This window comes from Salmo trutta, chromosome 4, assembly GCF_901001165.1.
Source record: "Salmo trutta chromosome 4, fSalTru1.1, whole genome shotgun sequence".
Classification (NCBI taxonomy): domain Eukaryota; kingdom Metazoa; phylum Chordata; class Actinopteri; order Salmoniformes; family Salmonidae; genus Salmo; species Salmo trutta.
This window is the reverse complement of record NC_042960.1, coordinates 3106408-3133622: the sequence shown is the minus strand read 5'-3', so window position 1 is coordinate 3133622 and position 27215 is coordinate 3106408. Positions and strand designations below refer to the sequence as shown.

The 27215-nt window shown below is 44.9% G+C and overlaps 24 non-coding genes across 24 annotated transcripts; all 24 read right to left on the bottom strand.

Annotated features, from left to right (window-relative positions):
• Positions 1-933: 933 nt before the first annotated feature.
• Positions 934-1004, bottom strand: trnae-cuc (transfer RNA glutamic acid (anticodon CUC)). Its single transcript has one exon. It is a non-coding gene; the product is annotated as a tRNA-Glu (tRNA).
• A 1399-nt stretch (positions 1005-2403) lies between these two features.
• trnae-cuc (transfer RNA glutamic acid (anticodon CUC)) lies at positions 2404-2474 on the bottom strand. Its single transcript has one exon. It is a non-coding gene; the product is annotated as a tRNA-Glu (tRNA).
• A 290-nt stretch (positions 2475-2764) lies between these two features.
• trnae-cuc (transfer RNA glutamic acid (anticodon CUC)) lies at positions 2765-2836 on the bottom strand. Its single transcript has one exon. It is a non-coding gene; the product is annotated as a tRNA-Glu (tRNA).
• A 1564-nt stretch (positions 2837-4400) lies between these two features.
• trnae-cuc (transfer RNA glutamic acid (anticodon CUC)) lies at positions 4401-4472 on the bottom strand. The gene has a single exon. It is a non-coding gene; the product is annotated as a tRNA-Glu (tRNA).
• A 1757-nt stretch (positions 4473-6229) lies between these two features.
• On the bottom strand, positions 6230-6300 carry trnae-cuc (transfer RNA glutamic acid (anticodon CUC)). Its single transcript has one exon. It is a non-coding gene; the product is annotated as a tRNA-Glu (tRNA).
• Positions 6301-6408: 108 nt separating this feature from the next.
• trnae-cuc (transfer RNA glutamic acid (anticodon CUC)) lies at positions 6409-6482 on the bottom strand. Its single transcript has one exon. It is a non-coding gene; the product is annotated as a tRNA-Glu (tRNA).
• Positions 6483-9492: 3010 nt separating this feature from the next.
• trnae-cuc (transfer RNA glutamic acid (anticodon CUC)) lies at positions 9493-9564 on the bottom strand. The gene has a single exon. It is a non-coding gene; the product is annotated as a tRNA-Glu (tRNA).
• Positions 9565-10681: 1117 nt separating this feature from the next.
• Positions 10682-10753, bottom strand: trnae-cuc (transfer RNA glutamic acid (anticodon CUC)). Its single transcript has one exon. It is a non-coding gene; the product is annotated as a tRNA-Glu (tRNA).
• A 1590-nt stretch (positions 10754-12343) lies between these two features.
• Positions 12344-12415, bottom strand: trnae-cuc (transfer RNA glutamic acid (anticodon CUC)). The gene has a single exon. It is a non-coding gene; the product is annotated as a tRNA-Glu (tRNA).
• A 1594-nt stretch (positions 12416-14009) lies between these two features.
• On the bottom strand, positions 14010-14082 carry trnae-cuc (transfer RNA glutamic acid (anticodon CUC)). Its single transcript has one exon. It is a non-coding gene; the product is annotated as a tRNA-Glu (tRNA).
• A 109-nt stretch (positions 14083-14191) lies between these two features.
• On the bottom strand, positions 14192-14263 carry trnae-cuc (transfer RNA glutamic acid (anticodon CUC)). The gene has a single exon. It is a non-coding gene; the product is annotated as a tRNA-Glu (tRNA).
• A 1413-nt stretch (positions 14264-15676) lies between these two features.
• On the bottom strand, positions 15677-15748 carry trnae-cuc (transfer RNA glutamic acid (anticodon CUC)). The gene has a single exon. It is a non-coding gene; the product is annotated as a tRNA-Glu (tRNA).
• Positions 15749-15857: 109 nt separating this feature from the next.
• trnae-cuc (transfer RNA glutamic acid (anticodon CUC)) lies at positions 15858-15929 on the bottom strand. The gene has a single exon. It is a non-coding gene; the product is annotated as a tRNA-Glu (tRNA).
• A 1411-nt stretch (positions 15930-17340) lies between these two features.
• Positions 17341-17413, bottom strand: trnae-cuc (transfer RNA glutamic acid (anticodon CUC)). Its single transcript has one exon. It is a non-coding gene; the product is annotated as a tRNA-Glu (tRNA).
• A 109-nt stretch (positions 17414-17522) lies between these two features.
• Positions 17523-17594, bottom strand: trnae-cuc (transfer RNA glutamic acid (anticodon CUC)). The gene has a single exon. It is a non-coding gene; the product is annotated as a tRNA-Glu (tRNA).
• A 1414-nt stretch (positions 17595-19008) lies between these two features.
• trnae-cuc (transfer RNA glutamic acid (anticodon CUC)) lies at positions 19009-19080 on the bottom strand. Its single transcript has one exon. It is a non-coding gene; the product is annotated as a tRNA-Glu (tRNA).
• Positions 19081-19188: 108 nt separating this feature from the next.
• Positions 19189-19260, bottom strand: trnae-cuc (transfer RNA glutamic acid (anticodon CUC)). The gene has a single exon. It is a non-coding gene; the product is annotated as a tRNA-Glu (tRNA).
• Positions 19261-20672: 1412 nt separating this feature from the next.
• trnae-cuc (transfer RNA glutamic acid (anticodon CUC)) lies at positions 20673-20744 on the bottom strand. The gene has a single exon. It is a non-coding gene; the product is annotated as a tRNA-Glu (tRNA).
• A 109-nt stretch (positions 20745-20853) lies between these two features.
• trnae-cuc (transfer RNA glutamic acid (anticodon CUC)) lies at positions 20854-20925 on the bottom strand. Its single transcript has one exon. It is a non-coding gene; the product is annotated as a tRNA-Glu (tRNA).
• A 1413-nt stretch (positions 20926-22338) lies between these two features.
• trnae-cuc (transfer RNA glutamic acid (anticodon CUC)) lies at positions 22339-22410 on the bottom strand. Its single transcript has one exon. It is a non-coding gene; the product is annotated as a tRNA-Glu (tRNA).
• Positions 22411-24004: 1594 nt separating this feature from the next.
• On the bottom strand, positions 24005-24076 carry trnae-cuc (transfer RNA glutamic acid (anticodon CUC)). The gene has a single exon. It is a non-coding gene; the product is annotated as a tRNA-Glu (tRNA).
• Positions 24077-24185: 109 nt separating this feature from the next.
• Positions 24186-24257, bottom strand: trnae-cuc (transfer RNA glutamic acid (anticodon CUC)). The gene has a single exon. It is a non-coding gene; the product is annotated as a tRNA-Glu (tRNA).
• A 1415-nt stretch (positions 24258-25672) lies between these two features.
• trnae-cuc (transfer RNA glutamic acid (anticodon CUC)) lies at positions 25673-25744 on the bottom strand. Its single transcript has one exon. It is a non-coding gene; the product is annotated as a tRNA-Glu (tRNA).
• A 109-nt stretch (positions 25745-25853) lies between these two features.
• trnae-cuc (transfer RNA glutamic acid (anticodon CUC)) lies at positions 25854-25925 on the bottom strand. Its single transcript has one exon. It is a non-coding gene; the product is annotated as a tRNA-Glu (tRNA).
• Between the last annotated feature and the right edge of the window lie 1290 nt (positions 25926-27215).

Sequence of the window (27215 nt, the reverse complement as noted above, 5' to 3'; positions counted from 1 at the left end):
TACTTTGGTGCGAAAAGTGCAAATCAATCCCAGAACAACCAAAGGACCTTGTGAAGATGCTGGAGGAAACAGGTCCAAAGTATCTACATCCACAGTAAACGAGTCCTATATCGACATAACCTGAACGGCCGCTCAGCAAGGAAGAAGCTACTGCTCCAAAGCATTTCCCAATGCCTGAAGGTACCACTTTTCTGTAGAAACAATAGTACGCAAGTATAAACACCATGGGACCACGCAGCCGTCATACCGCTCAGGAAGGAGACGCGTTCTGTCTCCTAGAGATGAACGTACTTTGTGCGAAAGTGCAAATCAATCCCAGAACAACAGCAAAGGACCTTGTGAAGATGCTGGAGGAAACAGGTTCAAAAGTATCTATATCCACAGTAAAACGAGTCCTATATCAATATAACCTGAAGGCCACTCAGCAAGGAAGAAGCTGCTGCTCCAAAACTGCCATAAAAAAGCCTGACTGCAGTTTGTGGACAAAGATCCTACTTTTTGGAGAAATGTCCTCTGGTCTGATGAAACAAAAATAAACTATTTGGCCATAATGACCATTGTTATGTTTGGAGGCAAAAGGTGGAGGCTTGCAAGCCGAAGAACACCATCCCAACCGTGAAGCACAGGGTGGCAGCATCATGTTTGGGGGTGCTTTGCTGCACCACTAGGTCCAAGGGAAGGACACTGTAGGGAAAATCAGTTGGGCGATTACCTACTAATTCAGTGTGACAGGTTGCACAGTAACAAAGACTAATTCCCTGACCGGGAATCGAACCCTGGCCGCGCGGTGAGAGCGCCGAATCCTAACCACTAGACGACCAGGGAAGGATACAGCAAAGCAATCGGTTCACAATTTGAAATGCTACATATGTGCGATGACCGACAAAATTCATTGTGACAGGTTGCACAAGTAAACAGGTCGCAAAAGATTAGTTCCCTGACCGGGAATCGAACCCGGCCGCGGCGGTGAGAGCACCGAATCCTAACCACTAGACAACCAGGGAAGGATAGTGCAGTTCAAATCGGTTTGCAATTTGAAATGGCAAATACAGTTGAAGTCGGAAGTTTACGTACACTTATGTTGGAGTCATTAAAAGTCGTTTGTCAACCACTCCACACATGTCTTGTTTAACAACTATAGTTTTGGCAAGTCAGTTAGGACATGTACTTTGTGCATGACACAAGTCATTTTTCCAACAATTGTTTACAGACAGATTATTCACTTGTAATTCACTGTATCACAAATCCAGTGGGTCAGAGGTTTACATACACTAAGTTGGCTGTGCCTTTAAACAGCGTGGAAAATTCCCGAAAATGATGTCATGGCTTTAGAAGCTTCTGATAGGCTAATTGACATCATTTGAGTCAATTGGAGGTGTACCTTGTAGATGTATTTCAAGGCCTACCTTTTAACTCGGTGCCTCTTTGCTTGACATCACGGGAAAATCAAAGAAATCAGCAAAGACCTCAGAAAACAATTGTAGACCTCCACAAGTCTGGTTCATCCTTGGGAGCAATTTCCAAACGCCTGAAGGTACCGAGTTCATCTGTAGAAAAAACAGTACGCAAGTAAAACACCATGGGACCACGCAGCCGTCATACCGCTCAGGAAGGAGACGCGTTCTGTCTCCTAGAGATGAACTACTTTGGTGCGAAAAGTGCAAATCAATCCCAGAACAACAGCAAAGCACCTTGTGAAGATGCTGGAGGAAACAGGTCCAAATATCTACATCCACAGTAAAACGAGTCCTATATCGACATAACCTGAACGGCCGCTCAGCAAGGAAGCTACTGCTCCAAAGCAATTTCCCAACCCTGAAGGTACCACGTTTATCTGTAGAAACAATAGTACGCAAGTATAACACCATGGGACCACGCAGCCGTCATACCGCTCAGGAAGGAGACGCGTTCTGTCTCCTAGAGATGAACGTACTTTGGTGCGATAAGTGCAAATCAATCCCAGAACAACAGCAAAGGACCTTGTGAAGATGCTGGAGGAAACATGTTCAAAAGTATCTATATCCACAGTAAAACGAGTCCTATATCAATATAACCTGAAAGGCCGCTCAGCAAGGAAGAAGCTGCTGCTCCAAAACTGCCATAAAAAGCTGACTGCAGTTTGTTGACAAAGATCCTACTTTTTGGAGAAATGTCCTCTGGTCTGATGAAACAAAAATATAAATATTTGGCCATAATGACCATTGTTATGTTTGGAGGCAAAAGGTGGAGGCTTGCAAGCCGAAGAACACCATACCAACCGTGAAGCACAGGGGTGTCAGCATCATGTTGTGGGGGTGCTTTGCTGCACCACTAGGTCACAAGGGAAGGACAGTGTAGGGAAAATCAGTTGGGCCATTACCTACTAAATTCAGTGTGACAGGTTGCACAAGTAACAAAGACAAATTCCCTGACCGGGAATCGAACCGGGCCGCGGCGGTGAGAGCGCAAAATCCTAACCACTAGACCACCAGGGAAGGATACAGCAAAGCAAATCGGTTCACAATTTGAAATGCTACATATGTGCGATGACCGACAAAATTCATTGTGACAGGTTGCACAAGTAAACAGGTCGCAAAAGATTAGATCCTGACCGGGAATCTAACCCGGGCCGCGGCGGTGGAGAGCGCCGAATCCTAACCACTAGACCACCAGGGAAGGATACAGCAAAGCAAATCGGTTCACAATTTGAAATGCTACATATGTGCGATGACCGACAAAATTCATTGTGACAGGTTGCACAAGTAAACAGGTCGCAAAAGAGTAGTTCCCTGACCGGGAATCGAACCCGGGCCGCGGCGGTGAGAGCGCCGAATCCTAACCACTAGACAACCAGGGAAGGATAGTGCAGTGCAAATCGGTTTGCAATTTGAAATGGTACATACAGTGAAGTCGGAAGTTTACGTACACTTATGTTGGAGTCATTAAAAGTCGTTTGTCAACCACTCCACACATGTCTGTTAACAAACTATAGTTTGGCAAGTCGGTTAGGACATGTACTTTGTGCATGACACAAGTCATTTTTCCAACAATTGTTTACAGACAGATTATTTCACTTGTAATTCACTGTATCACAAATCCATGGGTGAGAGGTTTACATACACTAATTGGCTGTGCCTTTAAACAGCGTGGAAAATTCCCGAAAATGATGTCATGGCTTTAGAAGCTTCTGATAGGCTAATTGACATCATTTGAGTCAATTGGAGGTGTACCTTGTAGATGTATTTCAAGGCCTACCTTTAAACTCGGTGCCTCTTTGCTTGACATCACGGGAAAATCAAAAGAAATCAGCCAAGACCTCAGAAAAAAATTGTAGACCTCCAAAAGTCTGGTTCATCCTTGGGAGCATTTGCAAACGCCTGAAGGTACCGAGTTCATCTGTAGAAAAAACAGTACGCAAGTAAAAACACCATGGGACCACGCAGCCGTCATACCGCTCAGGAAGGAGACGCGTTCTGTCTCCTAGAGATGAACGTACTTTGGTGCGAAAAGTGCAAATCAATCCCAGAACAACAGTAAAGGACCTTGTGAAGATGCTGGAGGAAACAGGTCCAAAAGTATCTACATCCACAGTAAAACGAGTCCTATATCGACATAACCTGAACGGCCGCTCAGCAAGGAAGAAGCTACTGCTCCAAAGCAATTTCCCAACGCCTGAAGGTACCACGTTTATCTGTAGAAACAATAGTTCGCAAGCATAAACACCATGGGACCACGCAGCCGTCATACCTCTCAGGAAGGAGACGCGTTCTGTCTCCTAGAGATGAACGTACTTTGGTGCGAAAAGTGCAAATCAATCCCAGAACAACAGCAAAGGACCTTGTGAAGATGCTGGAGGAAAGGTTAAAAAGTATCTATATCCACAGTAAAACGAGTCCTATATCAATATAACCTGAAAGGCCACTCAGCAAGGAAGAAGCTGCTGCTCCAAAACTGCCATAAAAAACCTGACTGCAGTTTGTGGACAAAGATCCTACTTTTTGGAGAAATGTCCTCTGGTCTGATGAAACAAAAATAGAACTATTTGGCCATAATGACCATTGTTATGTTTGGAGGCAAAAGGTGAAGGCTTGCAAGCCGAAACACGATCCCAAACGTGAAGCACAGGGGTGGCTGCGCTTTGCTGCACCACTAGGTCACAAGGGAAGGACAGTGTAGGGAAAATCAGTTGGGCCATTACCTACTAAATTCAGTGTGACAGGTTGCACAAGTAACAAAGACAAATTCCCTGACCGGGAATCGAACCCGGGCCGCGGCGGTGAGAGCTCAAAATCCTAACCACTAACCACCAGGGAAGGATACAGCAAAGCAAATCGGTTCACAATTTGAAATGCTACATATGTGCGATGACCGACAAAATTCATTGTGACAGGTTGCACAAGTAAACAGGTCGCAAAGATTAGATCCCTGACCGGGAATCGAACCCGGGCCGCGGCGGTGAGAGCGCCGAATCCTAACCACTAGACCACCAGGGAAGGATAGAGCAAAGCAAATCGGTTCACAATTTGAAATGCTACATATGTGCGATGACCGACAAAATTCATTGTGACAGGTTGCACAAGTAAACAGTCGCAAAAGATTAGTTCCCTGACCGGGAATCGAACCCTGGCCGCGGGGTGAGAGCGCCGAATCCTAACCACTAGACAACCAGGGAAGGATAGTGCAGTGCAAATCGGTTTGCAATTTGAAATGGTACATACAGTTGAAGTCGGAAGTTTACGTACACTTATGTTGGAGTCATTAAAAGTCGTTTGTCAACCACTCCACACATGTCTTGTTTAACAAACATAGTTTGGCAAGTCGGTTAGGACATGTACTTTGTGCATGACACAAGTCATTTTTCCAACAATTGTTTACAGACAGATTATTTCACTTGTAATTCTGTATCACAATCCAGTGGGTCAGAGGTTTACATACACTAAATTGGCTGTGCCTTTAAACAGCGTGGAAAATTCCCGAAAATGATGTCATGGCTTTAGAAGCTTCTGATAGGCTAATTGACATCATTTGAGTCAATTGGAGGTGAACCTTGTAGATGTATTTCAAGGTCTACCTTTAAACTCGGAGCCTCTTTGCTTGACATCACGGGAAAATCAAAAGAAATCAGCCAAGACCTCAGAAAACAATTGTAGACCACCACAAGTCTGGTTCATCCTTGGAGCAATTTCCAAACGCCTGAAAGGTACCGAGTTCATCTGTAGAAAAACAGTACGCAAGTAAAAACACCATGGGACCCGCAGCCGTCATACTGATCAGGAAGGAGACGCGTTCTGTCTCTTAGAGATGAACGGACTTTGGTGCGAAAAGTGCAACTCAATCCCAAACAACAGCAAAGGACCTTGTGAAGATGCTGGAGGAAACAGGTCAAAAGTATCTACATCCACAGTAAACGAGTCCTATATCGACATAACCTGAACGGCCGCTCAGCAAGAAGAAGCTCTGCTCCAAGCAATTTCCCAACGCCTGAAGGTACCACGTTATCTGTAGAAAACAATAGTACGCAAGTATAAACCACCATGGGACCACGCAGCCGTCATACCGCTCAGGAAGGAGACGCGTTCTGTCTCCTAGAGATGAACGTACTTTGTGCGAAAAAGTGCAAATCAATCCCAGAACAACAGCAAAGACCTTGTGAAGATGCTGGAGGAAACAGGTTCAAAAGTATCTATATCCACAGTAAAACAGTCCTATAGCAATAGTACCTGAAAGGCGCTCAGCAAGGAAGAAGCTGCTGGTTCCAAAACTGCCATAAAAAAGCCTGACTGCAGTTTGTGGACAAAGATCCTACTTTTTGGAGAAATGTCCTCTGGTTCTGATGAAACAAAAATAGAACTATTTGGCCATAATGACCATTGTTATGTTTGGAGGCAAAAGGTGTAGGCTTGCAAGCCGAAGAACACCATCCCAACCGTGAAGCACAGGGGTGGCAGCATCATGTTTGGGGGTGCTTTGCTGCACCACTAGGTCACAAGGGACGTACAGTGTAGGGAAAATCAGTTGGGCGATTACCTACAAAATTCAGTGTGACAGGTTGCACAAGTAACAAAGACTAATTCCTGACCGGGATTCGAAACCGGGCCGTGGCGGTGAGAGCGCCGAATCCTAACCACTAGACCACCAGGGAAGGATACAGCAAAGCAAATCGGTTCACAATTTGAAATGCTACATATGTGCGATGACCGACAAAATTCATTGTGACAGGTTGCACAAGTAAACAGGTCGCAAAAGTTAGTTCCCTGACCGGGAATCGAACCCGGGCGCGGCGGTGAGAGCGCCGAATCCTAACCACTAGACCACCAGGGAAGGATACAGCAAAGCAATCGGTTCACATTTGAAAATGCTACATATGTGCGATGACCGACAAAATTCATTGTGACAGTTGCACAAGTAAACAAGGTCGCAAAAGAGTAGTTCCCTGACCGGGAATCGAACCCGGGCCGCGGCGGTGAGAGCGCCGAATCCTAGACCACTAGACCACCAGTGGAAGGATAGTGCAGTGCAAATCGGTTTGCAATTTGAAATGTACATACAGTTGAAGTCGGAAGTTTACGTACACTTATGTTGGAGTCATTAAAAGTCGTTTGTCAACCACTCCACACATGTCTTGTTTACAAACTATAGTTTTGGCAAGTCGGTAGGAACATGGTACTTTGTGCATGACACAAGTCATTTTTCCAACAATTGTTTACAGACAGATTATTTCACTTGTAATTCACTGTATCACAAATCCAGTGGGGTCAGAGGTTTACATACACTAAGTTGGCTGTGCCTTTAAACAGCTTGGAAAATTCCCGAAAATGATGTCATGGCTTTAGAAGCTTCTGATAGGCTAATTGACATCATTTGAGTCAATTGGAGGTGTACCTTGTAGATGTATTTCAAGGCCTACCTTTAAACTCGGTGCCCTCTTTGCTTGACATCACGGGAAAAATCAAAAGAAATCAGCCAAGACCTCAGAAAACAATTGTAGACCTCCACAAGTCTGGTTCATCCTTGGGAGCAATTTCCAAACGCCTGAAGGTACCGAGTTCATCTGTAGAAAAAACAGTACGCAAGTAAAACACCATGGGACCACGCAGCCGTCATACCGCTCAGGAAGGAGACGCGTTCTGTCTCCTAGAGATGAACGTACTTTGGTGCGAAAAGTGCAAATCAATCCCAGAACAACAGCAAAGGACCTTGTGAAGATGCTGGAGGAAACAGGTTCCAAAAGTATCTACATCCACAGTAAAACGAGTCCTATATCGACATAACCTGAAACGGCCGCTCAGCAAGGAAGAAGCTACTGCTCCAAAGCAATTTCCAACGCTGAAGGTACCACGTTATCTGTAGAAACAATAGTACGCAAGTATAAACACCATGGGACCACGCAGGCGTCATACCGCTCAGGAAGGAGATGCGTTCTGTCTCCTAGAGATGAACGTACTTTGGTGCGAAAAGTGCAAATCAATCCCAGAACAACAGCAAAGGACCTTGTGAAGATGCTGGAGGAAACAGGTTCAAAAGTATCTATATCCACAGTAAAACGAGTCCTATATCAATATATAACCTGAAAGGCCGCTCAAGCAAGGAAGAAGCTGCTGCTCCAAAACTGCCATAAAAAAGCCTGACTGCAGTTTGTGGACAAAGATCCCTACTTTTTGGAGAAATGTCCTCTGGTCTGATGAAACAAAAATAGAACTATTTGGCCAGTAATGACCATTGTTATGTTTTGGAGGCAAAAGGTGGAGGCTTGCAAGCCGAAGAACACCATCCCAACCGTGAAGCACAGGGGTGGCAGCATCATGTTGTGGGGGGTGCTTGCTGCACCACTAGGTCACAAGGGAAGGACACTGTAGAGATAATCAGTTGGGCGATTACCTACTAAATTCAGTGTGACTGGTTGCACAAGTAACAAAGACTAATTCCCTGACCGGGAATCGAACCCTGGCAGCGAACCCCGGCAGCGGCGGTGAGAGCGCCGAATCCTAACCACTAGACCACCAGGGAAGGATACAGCAAAGCAAATCGGTTCACAATTTGAAATGCTACATATGTGCCATGACCGAAAAAATTCATTGTGACAGGTTGCACAAGTAAACAGGTCGCAAAAGATTAGTTCCCTGACCGGGAATCGAACCCCGGCCGCGTCGGTGAGAGCGCCGAAATCCTATTAACCACCAGACAACCAGGAAGGATAGTGCAGTGCAAATCGTTTGCAATTTGAAATGGTACATACAGTTGAAGTCGGAAGTTTACGTACACTTATGTTGGAGTCATTAAAAGTCGTTTGTCAACCACTCCACACTGTCTTGTTTAACAAATATAGTTTTGGCAAGTCGGGTTAGGACATGTACTTTGTGCACGACACAAGTCATTTTTCCAACAATTGTTTACAGACAGATTATTTCACTTGTAATTCACTGTATCACAAATCCAGTGGGTCAGAGGTTTACATACACTAAGTTGGCTGTGCCTTTAAACAGCGTGGAAATTCCCGAAAATGATGTCATGGCTTTAGAAGCTTCTGATAGGCTAATTGACATCATTTGAGTCAATTGGAGGTGTACCTTGTAGATGTATTTCAAGGGCTACCTTTAAACTCGGTGCCTCTTTGCTTGACATCACGGGAAAATCAAAAGAAATCAGCCAAGACGTCAGAAAACAATTGTAGACCTCCACAAGTCTGGTTCATCCTTGGGAGCAATTTCCAAACGCCTGAAGGTACCGAGTTCATCTGTAGAAAAAACAGTACGCAAGTAAAAACCATGGGACCACGCAGCCAGTCATACCGCTCAGGAAGGAGACGCGTTCTGTCTCCTAGAGATGAACGTACTTTGGTGCGAAAAGTGCAAATCAATCCCAGAAAACCACGCAAAGGACCTTGTGAAGATGCTGGAGGAAACAGGTTCAAAAGTATCTATATCCACAGTAAAAACGAGGTCCCGATATCAATATAAAGCCTGAAAGGACGCTCAGCAAGGAAGAAGCTGCTGCTGCCAAACTGCCATAAAAAAAAGCCTGACTGCAGTTTGTGGACAAAGATACTACTTTTTGGAGAAATGTCCTCTTGGTCTGATGAAAGACAAAAATTATAACTAATTTGGCCATATGAACCATTGTGATTGTTTGGAGGGCAAAAGGTGGAGGCTTGCAGAGCCGAACAACACCATCGCTCTAAACCGTAAGCACAGGGGTGGGCAGCAATTCATGCATTGTGGGGGTGCTTTGGCTGCACCACTAGTCACAAGGGGAAGGACACTGTAGGGAAAATCAGTTGGGCGATTACCTACTAAATTCAGTGTGACAGGTTGCCAAGTAACAAAGACTAATTCCTGATCGGGAATCGAACCCGTGGCCGCGGTAGGTGAGATGCAGCCTGAATCCTAACCACTAGACCACTAAGGAAGGATACAGCAAAGCAAATCGGTTCACAATTTGAAATGCTACATATGTGCGATGACCGACAAATTCATTGTGACAGGTTGCACAAGTAAACAGGTCGCAAAAGATTAGTTCCCTGACCGGGAATCGAACCCGGGCCCGCGCGGTGAGAGCGCCGAATCCTAACCACTAGATAACCAGGGAAGGATAGTGCAGTGCAAATCGGTTTGCAATTTGAAATGGTACATACAGTTGAAGTCGGAAGTTACGTACACTTATGTTGGAGTCATTAAAAGTCGTTTGTCAACCACTCCACACATGTCTTGTTTAACAAACTATAGTTTTGGCAAGTCGGTTAGGACATGTACTTTGTGCATGACACAAGTCATTTTTCCAACAATTGTTTACAGACAGATTATTTCACTTGTAATTCACTGTATCACAAATCCAGTGGGTCATAGGTTTACATACACTAAGTTGGCTGTGCCTTTAAACAGCGTGGAAAATTCCCGAAAATGATGTCATGGCTTTAGAAGCTTCTGATAGGCTAATTGACATCATTTGAGTCAATTGGAGGTGTACCTTGTAGATGTATTTCAAGGCCTACCTTTAAACTCGGTGCCTCTTTGCTTGACATCACGGGAAAATCAAAAGAAATCAGCCAAGACCTCAGAAAACATTGTAGACCTCCACAAGTCGTGGTTCATCCTTGGGAGCAATTTCCAAACGCCTGAAGGTACCGAGTTCATCTGTAGAAAAAACAGTGCGCAAGTAAAAACACCATGGGACCACGCAGCCGTCATACCGCTCAGGAAGGAGACGCGTTCTGTCTCCTAGAGATGAACGTACTTTTGTGCGAAAAGTGCAAATCAATCCCAGAACAACAGCAAAGGACCTTGTGAAGATGCTGGAGGAAACAGGTTCAAAAGTATCTATATCCACAGTAAAACGAGTCCTATATCAATATAACCTGAAAGGCCGCTCAGCAAGGAAGAAGCTGCTGCTCCAAAACTGCCATAAAAAAGCCTGACTGCAGTTTGTGGACAAAGATCCTACTTTTTGGAGAAATGTCCTATGGTCTGATGAAACAAAAATACAACTATTTGGCCATAATGACCATTGTTATGTTTGGAGGCAAAAGGTGGAGGCTTGCAAGCCGAAGACCACCATCCCAACCGTGAAGCACAGGGGTGGCAGCATCATGTTGTGGGGGTGCTTTGCTGCACCACTAGGTCCCAAGGGAAGGACACTGTAGGGAAAATCAGTTGGGCGATTACCTACTAAATTCAGTGTGACAGGTTGCACAAGTAACAAAGACTAATTCCCTGACCGGGAATCGAACCCCTGCCGCGGCGGTGAGAGCGCCGAATCCTAACCACTAGACCACCAGGGAAGGATACAGCAAAGCAAATCGGTTCACAATTTGAAATGCTACATATGTGCGATGACCGACAAAATTCATTGTGACAGGTTGCACAAGTAAACAGGTCGCAAAAGATTAGTTCCCTGACCTGGAATCGAACCCGGGCCGCGTCGGTGAGAGCGCCGAATTCTAACCACTAGACAACCAGGGAAGGATAGTGCAGTGCAAATCGGTTTGCAATTTGAAATGGTACATACAGTTGAAGTCGGAAGTTTACGTACACTTATTTTGGAGTCATTAAAAGTCGTTGTCACCACTCCACACATGTCTTGTTTAACAAACTATAGTTTGGCAAGTCGGTTAGGACATGTACTTTGTGCATGACACAAGTCATTTTTCCAACAATTGTTTACAGACAGATTATTTCACTTGTAATTCACTGTATCACAAATCCAGTGGGTCAGAGGTTTACATACACTAAGTTGGCTGTGCCTTTAAACAGCGTGGAAAATTCCCGAAAATGATGTCATGGCTTTAGAAGCTTCTGATAGGCTAATTGACATCATTTGAGTCAATTGGAGGTGTACCTTGTAGATGTATTTCAAGGCCTACCTTTAAACTCGGTGCCTCTTTGCTTGACATCACGGGAAAATCAAAAGAAATCAGCCAAGACCTCAGAAAACAATTGTAGACCTCCACATGTCTGGTTCATCCTTGGGAGCAATTTCCAAACGCCTGAAGGTACCGAGTTCATCTGTAGAAAAAACAGTACGCAAGTAAAAACACCATGGGACCACGCAGCCGTCATACCGCTCAGGAAGGAGACGCGTTCTGTCTCCTAGAGATGAACGTACTTTGGTGCGAAAAGTGCAAATCAATCCCAGAACAACAGCAAAGGACCTTGTGAAGATGCTGGAGGAAACAGGTCCAAAAGTATCTACATCCACAGTAAAACGAGTCCTATATCGACATAACCTGAACGGGCGCTCAGCAAGGAAGAAGCTACTGCTCCAAAGCAATTTCCAAACGCCTGAAGGTACCACGTTTATCTGTAGAAACAATAGTACGCAAGTATAAACACCATGGGACCACGCAGCCGTCATACCGCTCAGGAAGGAGACGTGTTCTGTCTCCTAGAGATGAACGTACTTTGGTGCGAAAAGTGCAAATCAATCCCAGAACAACAGCAAAGGACCTTGTGAAGATGCTGGAGGAAACAGTTTCAAAAGTATCTATATCCACAGTAAAACGAGTCCTATATCAATATAACCTGAAAGGACGCTCAGCAAGGAAGAAGCTGCTGCTCCAAAACTGCCATAAAAAAGCCTGACTGCAGTTTGTGGACAAAGATCCTACTTTTTGGAGAAATGTCCTCTGGTCTGATGAAACAAAATTATAACTATTAGGCCATAATGACCATTGTTATGTTTGGAGGCAAAGGTGGAGGCTTGCAAGCCGAAGAACACCATCCCAACCGTGAAGCACAGGGGTGGCAGCATCATGTTGTGGGGGTGCTTTGCTGCACCACTAGGTCACAAGGGAAGGACACTGTAGGGAAAATCAGTTGGGCGATTACCTACTAAATTCAGTGTGACAGGTTGCACAAGTAACAAAGACTAATTCCCTGACCGGGAATCGAACCCGGGCCGCGGCGGTGAGAGCACCGAATCCTAACCACTAGACCACCAGGGAAGGATACAGCAAAGCAAATCGGTTCACAATTTGAAATGCTACATATGTGCGATGACCGACAAAATTCATTGTGACAGGTTGCACAAGTAAACAGGTCGCAAAAGATTAGTTCCCTGACCGGGAATCGAACCCCGGCCGCGTCGGTGAGAGCGCCGAATCCTAACCACCAGACAACCAGGGAAGGATAGTGCAGTGCAAATCGGTTTGCAATTTGAAATGGTACATACAGTTGAAGTCGGAAGTTTACGTACACTTATGTTGGAGTCATTAAAAGTCGTTTGTCAACCACTCCACACATGTCTTGTTTAACAAAATATAGTTTTGGCAAGTCGGTTAGGACATGTACTTTGTGCATGACACAAGTCATTTTTCCAACAATTGTTTACAGACAGATTATTTCACTTGTAATTCACTGTATCACAAATCCAGTGGGTCAGAGGTTTACATACACTAAGTTGGCTGTGCCTTTAAACAGCGTGGAAAATTCCCGAAAATGATGTCATGGCTTTAGAAGCTTCAGATAGGCTAATTGACATCATTTGAGTCAATTGGAGGTGTACCTTGTAGATGTATTTCAAGGCCTACCTTTAAACTCGGTGCCTCTTTGCTTGACATCACGGGAAAATCAAAAGAAATCAGCCAAGACCTCAGAAAACAATTGTAGACCTCCACAAGTCTGGTTCATCCTTGGGAGCAATTTCCAAACGCCTGAAGGTACCGAGTTCATCTGTAGAAAAAACAGTACGCAAGTAAAAACACCATGGGACCACGCAGCCGTCATACCGCTCAGGAAGGAGACGCGTCCTGTCTCCTAGAGATGAACGTACTTTGGTGCGAAAAGTGCAAATCAATCCCAGAACAACAGCAAAGGACCTTGTGAAGATGCTGGAGGAAACAGGTCCAAAAGTATCTACATCCACAGTAAAACGAGTCCTATATCGACATAACCTGAACGGCCGCTCAGCAAGGAAGAAGCTACTGCTCCAAAGCAATTTCCCAACGCCTGAAGGTACCACGTTTATCTGTAGAAACAATAGTACGCAAGTATAAACACCATGGGACCACGCAGCCGTCATACCGCTCAGGAAGGAGACGCGTCCTGTCTCCTAGAGATGAACGTACTTTGGTGCGAAAAGTGCAAATCAATCCCAGAACAACAGCAAAGGACCTTGTGAAGATGCTGGAGGAAACAGGTTCAAAAGTATCTACATCCACAGTAAAACGAGTCCTATATCAATATAACCTGAAAGGCCGCTCAGCAAGGAAGAAGCTGCTGCTCCAAAACTGCCATAAAAAAGCCTGACTGCAGTTTGTGGACAAAGATCCTACTTTTTGGAGAAATGTCCTCTGGTCTGATGAAACAAAAATAGAACTATTTGGCCATAATGACCATTGTTATGTTTGGAGGCAAAAGGTGGAGGCTTGCAAGCCGAAGAACACCATCCCAACCGTGAAGCACAGGGGTGGCAGCATCATGTTGTGGGGGTGCTTTGCTGCACCACTAGGTCACAAGGGAAGGACACTGTAGGGAAAATCAGTTGGGCGATTACCTACTAAATTCAGTGTGACAGGTTGCACAAGTAACAAAGACTAATTCCCTGACCGGGAATCGAACCCGGGCCGCGGCAGGTGAGAGCGCCGAATCCTAACCACTAGACCACCAGGGAAGGATACAGCAAAGCAAATCGGTTCACAATTTGAAATGCTACATATGTGCGATGACCGACAAAATTCATTGTGACAGGTTGCACAAGTAAACAGGTCGCAAAAGATTAGTTCCCTGACCGGGAATCGAACCCGGGCCGCGGCGGTGAGAGCGCCGAATCCTAACCACTAGACAACCAGGGAAGGATAGTGCAGTGCAAATCGGTTTGCAATTTGAAATGGTACATACAGTTGAAGTCGGAAGTTTACGTACACTTATGTTGGAGTCATTAAAAGTCGTTTGTCAACCACTCCACACATGTCTTGTTTAACAAACTATAGTTTTGGCAAGTCGGTTAGGACATGTACTTTGTGCATGACACAAGTCATTTTTCCAACAATTGTTTACAGACAGATTATTTCACTTGTAATTCACTGTATCACAAATCCAGTGGGTCAGAGGTTTACATACACTAAGTTGGCTGTGCCTTTAAACAGCGTGGAAAATTCCCGAAAATGATGTCATGGCTTTAGAAGCTTCTGATAGGCTAATTGACATCATTTGAGTCAATTGGAGGTGTACCTTGTAGATGTATTTCAAGGCCTACCTTTAAACTCGGTGCCTCTTTGCTTGACATCACGGGAAAATCAAAAGAAATCAGCCAAGACCTCAGAAAACAATTGTAGACCTCCACAAGTCTGGTTCATCCTTGGGAGCAATTTCCAAACGCCTGAAGGTACCGAGTTCATCTGTAGAAAAAACAGTACGCAAGTAAAAACACCATGGGACCACGCAGCCGTCATACCGCTCAGGAAGGAGACGCGTTCTGTCTCCTAGAGATGAACGTACTTTGGTGCGAAAAGTGCAAATCAATCCCAGAACAACAGCAAAGGACCTTGTGAAGATGCTGGAGGAAACAGGTCCAAAAGTATCTACATCCACAGTAAAACGAGTCCTATATCGACATAACCTGAACGGCCGCTCAGCAAGGAAGAAGCTACTGCTCCAAAGCAATTTCCCAACGCCTGAAGGTACCACGTTTATCTGTAGAAACAATAGTACGCAAGTATAAACACCATGGGACCACGCAGCCGTCATACCGCTCAGGAAGGAGACGCGTTCTGTCTCCTAGAGATGAACGTACTTTGGTGCGAAAAGTGCAAATCAATCCCAGAACAACAGCAAAGGACCTTGTGAAGATGCTGGAGGAAACAGTTTCAAAAGTATCTATATCCACAGTAAAACGAGTCCTATATCAATATAACCTGAAAGGACGCTCAGCAAGGAAGAAGCTGCTGCTCCAAAACTGCCATAAAAAAGCCTGACTGCAGTTTGTGGACAAAGATCCTACTTTTTGGAGAAATGTCCTCTGGTCTGATGAAACAAAAATAGAACTATTTGGCCATAATGACCATTGTTATGTTTGGAGGCAAAAGGTGGAGGCTTGCAAGCCGAAGAACACCATCCCAACCGTGAAGCACAGGGGTGGCAGCATCATGTTGTGGGGGTGCTTTGCTGCACCACTAGGTCACAAGGGAAGGACACTGTAGGGAAAATCAGTTGGGCGATTACCTACTAAATTCAGTGTGACAGGTTGCACAAGTAACAAAGACTAATTCCCTGACCGGGAATCGAACCCGGGCCGCGGCAGTGAGAGCGCCGAATCCTAACCACTAGACCACCAGGGAAGGATACAGCAAAGCAAATCGGTTCACAATTTGAAATGCTACATATGTGCGATGACCGACAAAATTCATTGTGACAGGTTGCACAAGTAAACAGGTCGCAAAAGATTAGTTCCCTGACCGGGAATCGAACCCGGCCTGCGGCGGTGAGAGCGCCGAATCCTAACCACTAGATAACCAGGGAAGGATAGTGCAGTGCAAATCGGTTTGCAATTTGAAATGGTACATACAGTTGAAGTCGGAAGTTACGTACACTTATGTTGGAGTCATTAAAAGTCGTTTGTCAACCACTCCACACATGTCTTGTTTAACAAACTATAGTTTTGGCAAGTCGGTTAGGACATGTACTTTGTGCATGACACAAGTCATTTTTCCAACAATTGTTTACAGACAGATTATTTCACTTATAATTCACTGTATCACAAATCCAGTGGGTCAGAGGTTTACATACACTAAGTTGGCTGTGCCTTTAAACAGCGTGGAAAATTCCCGAAAATGATGTCATGGCTTTAGAAGCTTCTGATAGGCTAATTGACATCATTTGAGTCAATTGGAGGTGTACCTTGTAGATGTATTTCAAGGCCTACCTTTAAACTCGGTGCCTCTTTGCTTGACATCACGGAAAAAACAAAAGAAATCAGCCAAGACCTCAGAAAACAATTGTAGACCTCCACAAGTCTGGTTCATCCTTGGGAGCAATTTCCAAACGCCTGAAGGTACCGAGTTCATCTGTAGAAAAAACAGTACGCAAGTAAAAACACCATGGGACCACGCAGCCGTCATACCGCTCAGGAAGGAGACGCGTTCTGTCTCCTAGAGATGAACGTACTTTGGTGCGAAAAGTGCAAATCAATCCCAGAACAACAGCAAAGGACCTTGTGAAGATGCTGGAGGAAACAGGTCCAAAAGTATCTACATCCACAGTAAAACGAGTCCTATATCGACATAACCTGAACGGCCGCTCAGCAAGGAAGAAGCTACTGCTCCAAAGCAATTTCCCAACGCCTGAAGGTACCACGTTTATCTGTAGAACAATAGTACGCAAGTATAAACAACATGGGACCACGCAGCCGTCATACCGCTCAGGAAGGAGACGCGTTCTGTCTCCTAGAGATGAACGTACTTTGGTGCGATAAGTGCAAATCAATCCCAGAACAACAGCAAAGGACCTTGTGAAGATGCTGGAGGAAACAGGTTCAAAAGTATCTATATCCACAGTAAAACGAGTCCTATATCAATATAACCTGAAAGGACGCTCAGCAAGGAAGAAGCTGCTGCTCCAAAACTGCCATAAAAAAGCCTGACTGCAGTTTGTGGACAAAGATCCTACTTTTTGGAGAAATGTCCTCTGGTCTGATGAAACAAAAATATAACTATTTGGCCATAATGACCATTGTTATGTTTGGAGGCAAAAGGTGGAGGCTTGCAAGCCGAAGAACACCATCCCAACCGTGAAGCACAGGGGTGGCAGCATCATGTTGTGGGGGTGCTTTGCTGCACCACTAGGTCACAAGGGAAGGACACTGTAGGGAAAATCAGTTGGGCGATTACCTACTAAATTCAGTGTGACAGGTTGCACAAGTAACAAAGACTAATTCCCTGACCGGGAATCGAACCCGGGCCGCGGCAGGTGAGAGCGCCGAATCCTAACCACTAGACCACCAGGGAAGGATACAGCAAAGCAAATCGGTTCACAATTTGAAATGCTACATATGTGCGATGACCAACAAAATTCATTGTGACAGGTTGCACAAGTAAACAGGTCGCAAAAGATTAGTTCCCTGACCGGGAATCGAACCCGGCCTGCGGCGGTGAGAGCGCCGAATCCTAACCACTAGATAACCAGGGAAGGATAGTGCAGTGCAAATCGGTTTGCAATTTGAAATGGTACATACAGTTGAAGTCGGAAGTTTACGTACACTTATGTTGGAGTCATTAAAAGTCGTTTGTCAACCACTCCACACATGTCTTGTTTAACAAACTATAGTTTTGGCAAGTCGGTTAGGACATGTACTTTGTGCATGACACAAGTCATTTTTCCAACAATTGTTTACAGACAGATTATTTCACTTGTAATTCACTGTATCACAAATCCAGTGGGTCAGAGGTTTACATACACTAAGTTGGCTGTGCCTTTAAACAGCGTGGAAAATTCCCGAAAATGATGTCATGGCTTTAGAAGCTTCTGATAGGCTAATTGACATCATTTGAGTCAATTGGAGGTGTACCTTGTAGATGTATTTCAAGGCCTACCTTTAAACTCGGTGCCTCTTTGCTTGACATCACGGGAAAATCAAAAGAAATCAGCCAAGACCTCAGAAAACAATTGTAGACCTCCACAAGTCTGGTTCATCCTTGGGAGCAATTTCCAAACGCCTGAAGGTACCGAGTTCATCTGTAGAAAAAAACAGTACGCAAGTAAAAACACCATGGGACCACGCAGCCGTCATACCGCTCAGGAAGGAGACGCGTTCTGTCTCCTAGAGATGAACGTACTTTGGTGCGAAAAGTGCAAATCAATCCCAGAACAACAGCAAAGGACCTTGTGAAGATGCTGGAGGAAACAGGTCCAAAAGTATCTACATCCACAGTAAAACGAGTCCTATATCGACATAACCTGAACGGCCGCTCAGCAAGGAAGAAGCTACTGCTCCAAAGCAATTTTCCAACTCCTGAAGGTACCACGTTTATCTGTAGAAACAATAGTACGCAAGTATAAACACCATGGGACCACGCAGCCTTCATACCGCTCAGGAAGGAGACGCGTTCTGTCTCCTAGAGATGAACGTACTTTGGTGCGAAAAGTGCAAATCAATCCCAGAACAACAGCAAAGGACCTTGTGAAGATGCTGGAGGAAACAGGTTCAAAAGTATCTATATCCACAGTAAAACGAGTCCTATATCAATATAACCTGAAAGGCCGCTCAGCAAGGAAGAAGCTGCTGCTCCAAAACTGCCATAAAAACGCCTGACTGCAGTTTGTGGACAAAGATCCTACTTTTTGGAGAAATGTCCTCTGGTCTGATGAAACAAAAATAGAACTATTTGGCCATAATGACCATTGTTATGTTTGGAGGCAAAAGGTGGAGGCTTGCAAGCCGAAGAACACCATCCCAACCGTGAAGCACAGGGGTGGCAGCATCATGTTGTGGGGGTGCTTTGCTGCACCACTAGGTCACAAGGGAAGGACACTGTAGGGAAAATCAGTTGGGCGATTACCTACTAAATTCAGTGTGACAGGTTGCACAAGTAACAAAGACTAATTCCCTGACCGGGAATCGAACCCGGGCCGCGGCGGTGAGAGCGCCGAATCCTAACCACTAGACCACCAGGAAGGATACAGCAAAGCAAATCGGTTCACAATTTGAAATGCTACATATGTGCGATGACCGACAAAATTCATTGTGACAGGTTGCACAAGTAAACAGGTCGCAAAAGATTAGTTCCCTGACCGGGAATCGAACCCGGGCCGCGGCGGTGAGAGCGCCGAATCCTAACCACTAGACAACTAGGGAAGGATAGTGCAGTGCAAATCGGTTTGCAATTTGAAATGGTACATACAGTTGAAGTCGGAAGTTTACGTACACTTATGTTGGAGTCATTAAAAGTCGTTTGTCAACCACTCCACACATGTCTTGTTTAACAAACTATAGTTTTGGCAAGTCGGTTAGGACATGTACTTTGTGCATGACACAAGTCATTTTTCCAACAATTGTTTACAGACAGATTATTTCACTTGTAATTCACTGTATCACAAATCCAGTGGGTCAGAGGTTTACATACACTAAGTTGGCTGTGCCTTTAAACAGCGTGGAAAATTCCCGAAAATGATGTCATGGCTTTAGAAGCTTCAGATAGGCTAATTGACATCATTTGAGTCAATTGGAGGTGTACCTTGTAGATGTATTTCAAGGCCTACCTTTAAACTCGGTGCCTCTTTGCTTGACATCACGGGAAAATCAAAAGAAATCAGCCAAGACCTCAGAAAACAATTGTAGACCTCCACATGTCTGGTTCATCCTTGGGAGCAATTTCCAAACGCCTGAAGGTACCGAGTTCATCTGTAGAAAAAACAGTACGCAAGTAAAAACACCATGGGACCACGCAGCCGTCATACCGCTCAGGAAGGAGACGCGTTCTGTCTCCTAGAGATGAACGTACTTTGGTGCGAAAAGTGCAAATCAATCCCAGAACAACAGCAAAGGACCTTGTGAAGATGCTGGAGGAAACAGGTCCAAAAGTATCTACATCCACAGTAAAACGAGTCCTATATCGACATAACCTGAACGGCCGCTCAGCAAGGAAGAAGCTACTGCTCCAAAGCAATTTCCCAACGCCTGAAGGTACCACGTTTATCTGTAGAAACAATAGTACGCAAGTATAAACACCATGGGACCACGCAGCCGTCATACCGCTCAGGAAGGAGACGCGTTCTGTCTCCTAGAGATGAACGTACTTTGGTGCGAAAAGTGCAAATCAATCCCAGAACAACAGCAAAGGACCTTGTGAAGATGCTGGAGGAAACAGGTTCAAAAGTATCTATATCCACAGTAAAACGAGTCCTATATCAATATAACCTGAAAGGACGCTCAGCAAGGAAGAAGCTGCTGCTCCAAAACTGCCATAAAAAAGCCTGACTGCAGTTTGTGGACAAAGATCCTACTTTTTGGAGAAATGTCCTCTGGTCTGATGAAACAAAATAGAACTATTTGGCCATAATGACCATTGTTATGTTTGGAGGCAAAAGGTGGAGGCTTGCAAGCCGAAGAACACCATCCCAACCGTGAAGCACAGGGGTGGCAGCATCATGTTGTGGGGGTGCTTTGCTGCACCACTAGGTCACAAGGGAAGGACACTGTAGGGAAAATCAGTTGGGCGATTACCTACTAAATTCAGTGTGACAGGTTGCACAAGTAACAAAGACTAATTCCCTGACCGGGAATCGAACCCGGGCCGCGGCAGTGAGAGCGCTGAATCCTAACCACTAGACCACTAAGGAAGGATACAGCAAAGCAAATCGGTTCACAATTTGAAATGCTACATATGTGCGATGACCGACAAAATTCATTGTGACAGGTTGCACAAGTAAACAGGTCGCAAAAGATTAGTTCCCTGACCGGGAATCGAACCCGGCCCGCGGCGGTGAGAGCGCCGAATCCTAACCACTAGATAACCAGGGAAGGATAGTGCAGTGCAAATCGGTTTGCAATTTGAAATGGTACATACAGTTGAAGTCGGAAGTTTACGTACACTTATGTTGGAGTCATTAAAAGTCGTTTGTCAACCACTCCACACATGTCTTGTTTAACAAACTATAGTTTTGGCAAGTCGGTTAGGACATGTACTTTGTGCATGACACAAGTCATTTTTCCAACAATTGTTTACAGACAGATTATTTCACTTATAATTCACTGTATCACAAATTCAGTGGGTCAGAGGTTTACATACACTAAGTTGGCTGTGCCTTTAAACAGCGTGGAAAATTCCCGAAAATGATGTCATGGCTTTAGAAGCTTCTGATAGGCTAATTGACATCATTTGAGTCAATTGGAGGTGAACCTTGTAGATGTATTTCAAGGTCTACCTTTAAACTCGGAGCCTCTTTGCTTGACATCACGGGAAAATCAAAAGAAATCAGCCAAGACCTCAGAAAACAATTGTAGACCACCACAAGTCTGGTTCATCCTTGGGAGCAATTTCCAAACGCCTGAAGGTACCGAGTTCATCTGTAGAAAAAACAGTACGCAAGTAAAAACACCATGGGACCACGCAGCCGTCATACCGCTCAGGAAGGAGACGCGTTCTGTCTCCTAGAGATGAACGTACTTTGGTGCGAAAAGTGCAAATCAATCCCAGAACAACAGCAAAGGACCTTGTGAAGATGCTGGAGGAAACAGGTCCAAAAGTATCTACATCCACAGTAAAACGAGTCCTATATCGACATAACCTGAACGGCCGCTCAGCAAGGAAGAAGCTACTGCTCCAAAGCAATTTCCCAACGCCTGAAGGTACCACGTTTATCTGTAGAAACAATAGTACGCAAGTATAAACACCATGGGACCACGCAGCCGTCATACCGCTCAGGAAGGAGACGCGTTCTGTCTCCTAGAGATGAACGTACTTTGGTGCGAAAAGTGCAAATCAATCCCAGAACAACAGCAAAGGACCTTGTGAAGATGCTGGAGGAAACAGGTTCAAAAGTATCTATATCCACAGTAAAACGAGTCCTATATCAATATAACCTGAAAGGCCGCTCAGCAAGGAAGAAGCTGCTGCTCCAAAACTGCCATAAAAAAGCCTGACTGCAGTTTGTTGACAAAGATCCTACTTTTTGGAGAAATGTCCTCTGGTCTGATGAAACAAAAATATAACTATTTGGCCATAATGACCATTGTTATGTTTGGAGGCAAAAGGTGGAGGCTTGCAAGCCGAAGAACACCATCCCAACCGTGAAGCACAGGGGTGGCAGCATCATGTTGTGGGGGTGCTTTGCTGCACCACTAGGTCCCAAGGGAAGGACACTGTAGGGAAAATCAGTTGGGCGATTACCTACTAAATTCAGTGTGACAGGTTGCACAAGTAACAAAGACTAATTCCCTGACCGGGAATCGAACCCGGGCCGCGGCGGTGAGAGCACCAAATCCTAACCACTAGACCACCAGGGAAGGATACAGCAAAGCAAATCGGTTCACAATTTGAAATGCTACATATGTGCGATGACCGACAAAATTCATTGTGACAGGTTGCACAAGTAAACAGGTCGCAAAAGATTAGTTCCCTGACCGGGAATCGAACCCTGGCCGCGGCGGTGACAGCGCCAAATCCTAACCACTAGACAAACAGAGAAGGATAGTGCAGTGCAAATCGGTTTGCAATTTGAAATGGTACATACAGTTGAAGTCGGAAGTTTACGTACACTTATGTTGGAGTCATTAAAAGTCGTTTGTCAACCACTCCACACATGTCTTGTTTAACAAACTATAGTTTTGGCAAGTCAGTTAGGACATGTCCTTTGTGCATGACACAAGTCATTTTTCCAACAATTGTTTACAGACAGATTATTTCACTTGTAATTCACTGTATCACAAATCCAGTGGGTCAGAGGTTTACATACACTAAGTTGGCTGTGCCTTTAAACAGCGTGGAAAATTCCCGAAAATGATGTCATGGCTTTAGAAGCTTCTGATAGGCTAATTGACATCATTTGAGTCAATTGGAGGTGTACCTTGTAGATGTATTTCAAGGCCTACCTTTAAACTCGGTGCCTCTTTGCTTGACATCACGGGAAAATCAAAAGAAATCAGCCAAGACCTCAGAAAACAATTGTAGACCTCCACAAGTCTGGTTCATCCTTGGGAGCAATTTCCAAACGCCTGAAGGTACCGAGTTCATCTGTAGAAAAAACAGTACGCAAGTAAAAACACCATGGGACCACGCAGCCGTCATACCGCTCAGGAAGGAGACGCGTTCTGTCTCCTAGAGATGAACGTACTTTGGTGCGAAAAGTGCAAATCAATCCCAGAACAACAGCAAAGGACCTTGTGAAGATGCTGGAGGAAACAGGTCCAAAAGTATCTACATCCACAGTAAAACGAGTCCTATATCGACATAACCTGAACGGGCGCTCAGCAAGGAAGAAGCTACTGCTCCAAAGCAATTTCCCAACGCCTGAAGGTACCACGTTTATCTGTAGAAACAATAGTACGCAAGTATAAACACCATGGGACCACGCAGCCGTCATACCGCTCAGGAAGGAGACGCGTTCTGTCTCCTAGAGATGAACGTACTTTGGTGCGAAAAGTGCAAATCAATCCCAGAACAACAGCAAAGGACCTTGTGAAGATGCTGGAGGAAACAGTTTCAAAAGTATCTATATCCACAGTAAAACGAGTCCTATATCAATATAACCTGAAAGGACGCTCAGCAAGGAAGAAGCTGCTGCTCCAAAACTGCCATAAAAAAGCCTGACTGCAGTTTGTGGACAAAGATCCTACTTTTTGGAGAAATGTCCTCTGGTCTGATGAAACAAAATTATAACTATTTGGCCATAATGACCATTGTTATGTTTGGAGGCAAAAGGTGGAGGCTTGCAAGCCGAAGAACACCATCCCAACCGTGAAGCACAGGGGTGGCAGCATCATGTTGTGGGGGTGCTTTGCTGCACCACTAGGTCCCAAGGGAAGGACACTGTAGGGAAAATCAGTTGGGCGATTACCTACTAAATTCAGTGTGACAGGTTGCACAAGTAACAAAGACTAATTCCCTGACCGGGAATCGAACCCGGGCCGCGGCAGTGAGAGCGCCGAATCCTAACCACTAGACCACCAGGGAAGGATACAGCAAAGCAAATCGGTTCACAATTTGAAATGCTACATATGTGCGATGACCGACAAAATTCATTGTGACAGGTTGCACAAGTAAACAGGTCGCAAAAGATTAGTTCCCTGACCGGGAATCGAACCCGGGCCGCGGCGGTGAGAGCGCCGAATCCTAACCACTAGACCACAATGGAAGGATAGTGCAGTGCAAATCGGTTTGCAATTTGAAATGGTACATACACAGTTGAAGTCGGAAGTTTACGTACACTTATGTTGGAGTCATTAAAAGTCGTTTGTCAACCACTCCACACATGTCTTGTTTAACAAACTATAGTTTTGGCAAGTCGGTTAGGACATGTACTTTGTGCATGACACAAGTCATTTTTCCAACAATTGTTTACAGACAGATTATTTCACTTGTAATTCACTGTATCACAAATCCAGTGGGTCAGAGGTTTACATACACTAAGTTGGCTGTGCCTTTAAACAGCGTGGAAAATTCCCGAAAATGATGTCATGGCTTTAGAAGCTTCTGATAGGCTAATTGACATCATTTGAGTCAATTGGAGGTGTACCTTGTAGATGTATTTCAAGGCCTACCTTTAAACTCGGTGCCTCTTTGCTTGACATCACGGGAAAATCAAAAGAAATCAGCCAAGACCTCAGAAAACAATTGTAGACCTCCACAAGTCTGGTTCATCCTTGGGAGCAATTTCCAAACGCCTGAAGGTACCGAGTTCATCTGTAGAAAAAACAGTACGCAAGTAAAAACACCATGGGACCACGCAGCCGTCATACCGCTCAGGAAGGAGACGCGTTCTGTCTCCTAGAGATGAACGTACTTTGGTGCGAAAAGTGCAAATCAATCCCAGAACAACAGCAAAGGACCTTGTGAAGATGCTGGAGGAAACAGGTCCAAAAGTATCTACATCCACAGTAAAACGAGTCCTATATTGACATAACCTGAACAGCCGCTCAGCAAGGAAGAAGCTACTGCTCCAAAGCAATTTCCCAACGCCTGAAGGTACCACGTTTATCTGTAGAAACAATAGTACGCAAGTATAAACACCATGGGACCACGCAGCCGTCATACCGCTCAGGAAGGAGACGCGTTCTGTCTCCTAGAGATGAACGTACTTTGGTGCGAAAAGTGCAAATCAATCCCAGAACAACAGCAAAGGACCTTGTGAAGATGCTGGAGGAAACAGGTTCAAAAGTATCTATATCCACAGTAAAACGAGTCCTATATCAATATAACCTGAAAGGCCGCTCAGCAAGGAAGAAGCTGCTGCTCCAAAACTGCCATAAAAAAGCCTGACTGCAGTTTGTGGACAAAGATCCTACTTTTTGGAGAAATGTCCTCTGGTCTGATGAAACAAAAATATAACTATTTGGCCATAATGACCATTGTTATGTTTGGAGGCAAAAGGTGGAGGCTTGCAATCCAAAGAACACCATCCCAAACGTGAAGCACAGGGGTGGCAGCATCATGTTGTGGGGGTGCTTTGCTGCACCACTAGGTCACAAGGGAAGGACACTGTAGGGAAAATCAGTTGGGCGATTACCTACTAAATTCAGTGTGACAGGTTGCACAAGTAACAAAGACTAATTCCCTGACCGGGAATCGAACCCGGGCCGCGGCGGTGAGAGCACCGAATCCTAACCACTAGACCACCAGGGAAGGATACAGCAAAGCAAATCGGTTCACAATTTGAAATGCTACATATGTGCGATGACCGACAAAATTCATTGTGACAGGTTGCACAAGTAAACAGGTCGCAAAAGATTAGTTCCCTGACCGGGAATCGAACCCGGGCCGCGGCGGTGAGAGCGCCGAATCCTAACCACTAGACAACCAGGGAAGGATAGTGCAGTGCAAATCGGTTTGCAATTTGAAATGGTACATACAGTTGAAGTCGGAAGTTTACGTACACTTATGTTGGAGTCATTAAAAGTCGTTTGTCAACCACTCCACACATGTCTTGTTTAACAAACTATAGTTTTGGCAAGTCGGTTAGGACATGTACTTTGTGCATGACACAAGTCATTTTTCCAACAATTGTTTACAGACAGATTATTTCACTTGTAATTCACTGTATCACAAATCCAGTGGGTCAGAGGTTTACATACACTAAGTTGGCTGTGCCTTTAAACAGCGTGGAAAATTCCCGAAAATGATGTCATGGCTTTAGAAGCTTCTGATAGGCTAATTGACATCATTTGAGTCAATTGGAGGTGTACCTTGTAGATGTATTTCAAGGCCTACCTTTAAACTCGGTGCCTCTTTGCTTGACATCACGGGAAAATCAAAAGAAATCAGCCAAGACATCAGAAAACAATTGTAGACCTCCACAAGTCTGGTTCATCCTTGGGAGCAATTTCCAAACGCCTGAAGGTACCGAGTTCATCTGTAGAAAAAACAGTGCGCAAGTAAAAACACCATGGGACCACGCAGCCGTCATACCGCTCAGGAAGGAGAAGCGTTCTGTCTCCTAGAGATGAACGTACTTTGGTGCGAAAAGTGCAAATCAATCCCAGAACAACAGCAAAGGACCTTGTGAAGATGCTGGAGGAAACAGGTCCAAAAGTATCTACATCCACAGTAAAACGAGTCCTATATCGACATAACCTGAACGGCCGCTCAGCAAGGAAGAAGCTACTGCTCCAAAGCAATTTCCCAACGCCTGAAGGTACCACGTTTATCTGTAGAAACAATAGTACGCAAGTATAAACACCATGGGACCACGCAGCCGTCATACCGCTCAGGAAGGAGACGCGTTCTGTCTCCTAGAGATGAACGTACTTTTGTGCGAAAAGTGCAAATCAATCCCAGAACAACAGCAAAGGACCTTGTGAAGATGCTGGAGGAAACAGGTTCAAAAGTATCTATATCCACAGTAAAACGAGTCCTATATCAATATAACCTGAAAGGCCGCTCAGCAAGGAAGAAGCTGCTGCTCCAAAACTGCCATAAAAAAGCCTGACTGCAGTTTGTGGACAAAGATCCTACTTTTTGGAGAAATGTCCTCTGGTCTGATGAAACAAAAATATAACTATTTGGCCATAATGACCATTGTTATGTTTGGAGGCAAAAGGTGGAGGCTTGCAAGCCGAAGAACACCATCCCAACCGTGAAGCACAGGGGTGGCAGC